At 40.6% G+C, this 5,872-nt stretch overlaps 1 long non-coding RNA gene and 1 other non-coding gene across 2 annotated transcripts; both read left to right on the top strand.

The window, feature by feature from the left end:
* On the top strand, positions 1–5,872 carry LOC118452055. The gene is made up of 4 exons (XR_004841699.1): positions 1–70; positions 1,375–1,433; positions 3,063–3,153; positions 5,820–5,872. It is a non-coding gene; the product is annotated as an uncharacterized LOC118452055 (long non-coding RNA).
* Positions 3,710–3,844, top strand: LOC118452056. The gene has a single exon (XR_004841700.1). It is a non-coding gene; the product is annotated as a small nucleolar RNA SNORA84 (small nucleolar RNA).

Below are 5,872 nucleotides of genomic sequence, written 5' to 3'. Positions count from 1 at the left end.
GGCCTCGGGGCCGCTCTCCCGAGTCTCCAGCATCTCCTCTCCGTCCCCCGCCTGCTGAGAGGGAGTGCTGGTGAGGCGAGGGGCGACTCGGAGTCCTGAGGGAGGGGCGGTGTCGGGGCCCCAGGGATGTTGCGGGGTTTTCAGGGGCGCTTCGTGCTGGTGCCGGGCGGTGCCTTCTAGGGTGTCACAGAAAACCCGCGGCTCATGCATCGGGTGCCGGTCCCGCTAGCTGCCTGACCCGCTCTCCGCCCGCGCGGTTTGTGGCCCGGCAGGTGCCTGTCCTGTGTCACCGCCAGGAGCTCTGGAGCGTGTTAACGGGGGAGCGGCCGGGCTGGCTGTTCCACTGCTGGGTTTTGACGTTAGTAGTGCGGTTTCAGGCGTTAGAGCTAATGTATTTTGTATGTACAACGGTAATTTTACACATAAGATATTTTAGTGTGGTTTTAACCCGGCAGGCAGCTCAGCCCTACTCAGCCGCTTGCTCACTCTCCCCCTGGTGAGAAGGGGGGAGAATCAGAAGGATAAAAATGAGAAAACTCGTGGGTTGAGATAAAGACAGTTCAATAGGTAAAGCAAAAGCTGTACACACAGGCAAAGCAAACTAAGGGATTCGTTCCCTCTTTCCCACCGGTAGGTGGGTGCTCAGCCATCCCCAGGACAGCAGGGCTCCATTTCGCGTTAATGGTGACTTGGGAAGACAGATGCCATCACTCCCAACGTTCTCTCCCCCTTTCTTCTTCTTCCCCTAGCTCTATATGATAAGCACGATGTCATATGGTGTGGGATGGTTGGACTTTATTTTAAAGGTCCTTTCTGACCTGAACGATTCTATGATTCTATATTTCTGGGGTCAGTTGGGATCGACTGTCCTGGCTGTGCCCCCTCCCATCTCCTTGTGCCCCCCTCCCCAGCCCTCTCACTTGTGGGGTGGGGTGAGGAGCAGAAAAGGCCTTGGCTCTGTGTCAGCTCTGCTCAGCAGTGACAAAAACATCCCTGGATTATTAATGCTCTGTTCAGCACAAATCCAAACCATAGCCCTGTACCAGCTACTGTGGAGAACATTAACTCTACCCCAGCTAAAAGCAGTACACTTAGACTTTGCTGGGTGCTATACAGACTCTGCTTTTTTTGGAATTTAGTGGTACTTAAAATAAGTCCTTGTTGAAGGATAACCACTTTTCTTACTGCAGAGTTTGCTACCCATCAAAGCTTAATATCATTGATTAGTTGACCAAGTAACCTGAGGTGCTTTGCAATGTGTAATATGTGTTAAGCATTCCACTTCAGCATCCTTCTAATACAGGAGAAATTTTTTGAGGAAGGCACGCTTTTGATTAGTGGTAGCTGTGATGGATTTGATGTTTCTATCTCCAGCAAATGTTGGCTCTACCATCCCCCCTGAAGCCTTCTGGAAACTGAAGAAACCATGTCAGGTAATAGCAGAATTTAGTTGGCACATAATAAGAGCATTTGCTAACTCAACTGACAGTAGTTTCTAATTTTTTAAAATATATAATTGAGAGTTATTTCAAAAGAACCTAGGAATTTTTTTGCACAATGACAAATTCTACACTTTTAATCAAGGTAGTTTGAAGGCAACAAAAAAATCTGCTTGAGATTGTAAGATAGAGGGTAAAACTGAGTTCTTGCATAGTATGAAATATATTTGTGTCCAAACGTAGTATTAATTTATGAGTTCCCTCACTCTTTTAGCAATGTTTTAATTGGCTTTTCAGCATAAAAAGAAACACTCCTTGCTGGGGGACAGATGGGCTACAGTCTGTCTTGGGTAGCGTTTCATCCTGAGTGATATGTTGAGCTGAATTAACCTGGACACACTCGTGCTAACCCATCCTCAAGTATCAGGCTCACCTTGAGTAGACTGCATTTACCTGTTTAGAAAGTAGAAACTGTCACTTCTTAATTTCCCAGTTTAGTTTTCTGATCTATTCATGTTGGGGCAATGTTTTTCAGTAAGAAAAGTCTTTAACTCCTCCATCAAATAGAACAGTGGAATAATCAGGCCATTATCAATCTGCTATGAATAAGGTGTAAATATGAATTTTGTTTACCACCAAAACCACTATGTTACCATCACACCCACAACTTTTGTGAAGAAAACCATGTCTTAAATTCCTTCCTGAAGTAATTACACTTATAAATTGCAGTGCTAGGGAGACTGGCTGTGAGGGTGGCAGCTTTATGTCCTTTTGGAGAAGAAAACTGATTGCTTTGCTTTTTTTTTTTTAATAAGTTTATTCTTGCATTTCCACCTACTTGGTTTGTGTAGAGTGCTAGTTACAGTACATGTGTATGACTGGGTTTTTTTTCCCCACCTCTTCTCAGGTCTTTGATTAGCATCGCAGTCTTATTCCCTATGTAAGGTATTAGCACAATATTTTCAGAAGCAGCATTTGTTCTGTAGCTTAGCATTCTGTTCCAATCCATCCTGCCTTTTATTTTAAATTTTGGTTGTTTCCATCCGTTCTAGAAATGGATGCTTTTGATTATCAGATGAACAATTTGAGTATTTGAAATTGCCTTGCCTCAAAGCTTGGTGCCTAAAAAGGCAGAAATGCGGAACCTAGTTCTGTGTGTATGTAAAATAGCACATTGTTTAACTTTGGGGAAGGCATCTGTAGGTGGAGAAAGGAGTGTCCTCCTAGTCTAGGAAGGGAAGTTTGTGCATAGGTCTCTCACATAGAATAGTTGGTGGGAGAAGGTGACTGGAACAAGGATAAAAGATTGATTGTAAACCCCTTGAAGTTAGGAGACCTTTTGTGTGCTTTTGGTTCATACTGGTTCTTATCTTTTCAGTTTCTCAGCCAACAAAATTAGTAATATCTTGAAATCTACTTTGTTTTAATCTTCTATCTATATGTGATGTATGCTAAGTCCAACGCTTTTCTGAAATACTGGTTCAGTTCATATACAGTGGCATTTTAATTGAATTTTTGTTGAAAAACTAGATACTGATTTTTTTAAAAAAAATCTTAATATTGAAAAAAACCACATTCTCGCTTGCTTTTATGGTTCTAATGCTTGCTATTTTTTTTTTTTAGATAAGAAGCCCCGCATAGATTTGAGACTGCTGTAGTACAATCTACAAACTTTGACGCCTTTCCTATTGAATGTTGTTATCTTTTAGAAAAAGTGAGTACTTTAAAAAAAAAAAAAAGTTCCCCAGTGGTGCATTGTCTTCAACTTTAACATTTTTTTCAGCAGAAAATGAATAAAGAAATGAGAAAACAAAAAACCCCTTGTGTTTACTAATCTGTATGTAAATTTGGAGTCTTGTCCAAAAGTGTTGTTTTATTAGATGCATTTTTATAATTTTTGTAACATCATTTGAGATGTTTTCACTCAGTCTGTGTTCAAAATAATGAGTTGTTCTTGATTTTTTTCTGATTTAAAATATTTAGATTGCTTGTAGTAATGAACTTTTTTCGCTGTAGGTATGTGGAATTATTTATGTATTGGTCTATAAACTGATTATGCTTACAGAAGACTTTGCTTTTTGCTCAGCTGAGGCTGAGCCATAGATTTAAAATGTGGTTTGTCTTTTAAGTCAATCTGTTTAAAATTCTGTTCTTTTAACTTGGAAAAAACTGACCTGTAGTTACATGTTAATTCTCATCAGGGTTTTTTTTCCTAGTAATGACATAATGAGCTTCTCTTGTAATATTGGTAAGAGTGTGTATGAATTTCTGCCCTGTGGTTGCTGGACACTGGTTTGTGCATACAGTGCTTCAGTTGGTAGAAATGGGCTAAAAGTGATACTGTGATTTACGCATGGAGCCTGTGATACGTGAGCAGCTTCCATAGCCCGATCACAGTTACAGACTAAACCTTGAACATGCATTTAATTTATTAGATTATAGGGACTTGACAGCTGGGCCAGTTGCCAAAACTTTTTCAGTTATCACTAGATTGCGAAGGCTGAGCTTGATCTAAGTAAAATGTCCAGATCCTCAAGTCCTCTTCTGAAGTCAGCTGGCTTGTAGGAAATAAGCTTTAAGGCTGAATTCTTCTATCTTCTCTGTTGTCTCTGCACTGTGATCCTGGGCCTGTGATCAAATTACTGAGAAGTGGCATGGGCTAATTAGTGCTTTGTTGAGTGCTTTGAGATATGATGATGAAAACTCCTGTGCGAGTTGGGTGTACTGTAACTGACTGTGCTAAGACTGGTTATTACCTTTTTAAGAATACATCCAGGCCATTTCCATGTGTTCCTTGTCAGCTCGTGATTTCCCCCTCACCTGCCGTGCGGCCTGTGTACCAGGTTGTGAGTTTCTCAATGAACTTCTTGTCTTACTTGATAATTTGGGGATTTTAGTGGGGAGAATGATCTGTTCTTAATACAAAAAAGTGTGAATGGTGGAATTTGTCTGTAGGTTTCATTTTGGGGCGCATTTTTTCATACGGGTTCAAGCATCAAGCTAGGAAGTTCTATGGTGTTCTGGGTTTTGTTTAAGTGCTTTGGAACTTCAGCGCTACCAAGCAGCATGCCAGCTGTAACTTGTAGTGTTGTTTTCATGCATTTGCACTTGTTGCCTCTTAAGGTTGCTATTTGACAAACCTGAGTAAATGGGAAGACTTGGTCCTTGTGCCTTTGCTTGTAATTCTGCAGTGCTAAGTGAAACTTGAGGCTAGTGTGTAGTGCTCAGCTCATTCTGGTATAAGCGCTAAGGAACAGTAGCACTAAAGTTAGAGGTGGGAGTGCCTGTTAGGTGACTCTGCACCCATCTATTATAACCTTCATAACTAGTTTTCTTCCATTATGGACTCCTTTCTTACATATCCTTATTCCACAGAGCTTTCGCTTAATGCTTGTAGCATTTTGTTGAAATTTGACCCCTTTGAATCTTGTGGCAGGTCTGGAACACCAGGCAGCTCTATTGTGTGTTTCTAATTATGTTGAGAATTCTCTTCCTTGAGTTGTGAAGAAAGCTCCTATGTAATTTTGCTTGTAGTGATTTTCGTTCCACTACCCAGAATTGAAGGATGGCTTTGGGCTCTGGGGCCAAAACCCGCCAAATAAAAAAAGACCTTTAGGAAATGGTCAGCAAGAGGTAGCCCATTCTGGCTTAGTTCTGACATACTTGCAAAATAGAAGAAAAAACCCCAGAGACTAGAAAGAGACTAGCACTTTTGCCAGTATAGAGTTTTTCAAGAGGTATGGCTGAGGTTTTTGAGCTTTTTCCTCATCTGTTTGAATTCCTCCCCGCATGTTCATCTTTCATTGCAATGTGTTTCAACTATGCTATGTGAAGTCTAGCTGCTTTTAGGGGCATCCGAGAATGGTGGCCTAGCTAAATGGAAAAATGCTGTTTTAAACCTTTAAATGGTAGGAATAGATGTACAGTGAAAAGGAGCCTTCTCTTCACTAGTTTTAGGTCCTGCACTTAAAGTAAGCTTCTCTAGTTCACAAACTGATGCTGAAAGGTCAGTTTGACCTTGGAAACTTTCCCTAAAAAAAACCCACCAAACACAAACTTTTAACCAGAGAATAATTTGCCCTGTGACTGCTTTCTATAGGAAACAAAAATAAAAGCATAATAAAAAAAGAATGACCATAGCTGAGTGAATGGAGGATCCTTTTCCTGTTACAAAACCTTGGTGCTAGTCTGTCAAAATCATTAAGCTTTTTTTTTTTTGGAGTGTAATGCTTGCTTCCACGCCTACACTGAATCAAGCTCTTTGAAAAACTGAGATACGGTTTCATGATCTGGATTTGTAAGACAATAAATTGTATTTGTGAAGCCTTTTTTTTTTTTCTGTTCAATATGTATTTTCTTTTCTTTGCTTGGTTATTGCAGGGAAAGAATGGTTCAACAAGTTCCAGAAAACGTAACTTTTCCAAATGAGGAAG

Source organism: Egretta garzetta, unplaced genomic scaffold (genome assembly GCF_000687185.1).
Source record: "Egretta garzetta isolate BGI_Z169 unplaced genomic scaffold, ASM68718v1 scaffold553, whole genome shotgun sequence".
In the NCBI taxonomy this organism is placed as follows: domain Eukaryota; kingdom Metazoa; phylum Chordata; class Aves; order Pelecaniformes; family Ardeidae; genus Egretta; species Egretta garzetta.
This window is presented reverse-complemented; position numbering and strand designations above follow the sequence as displayed.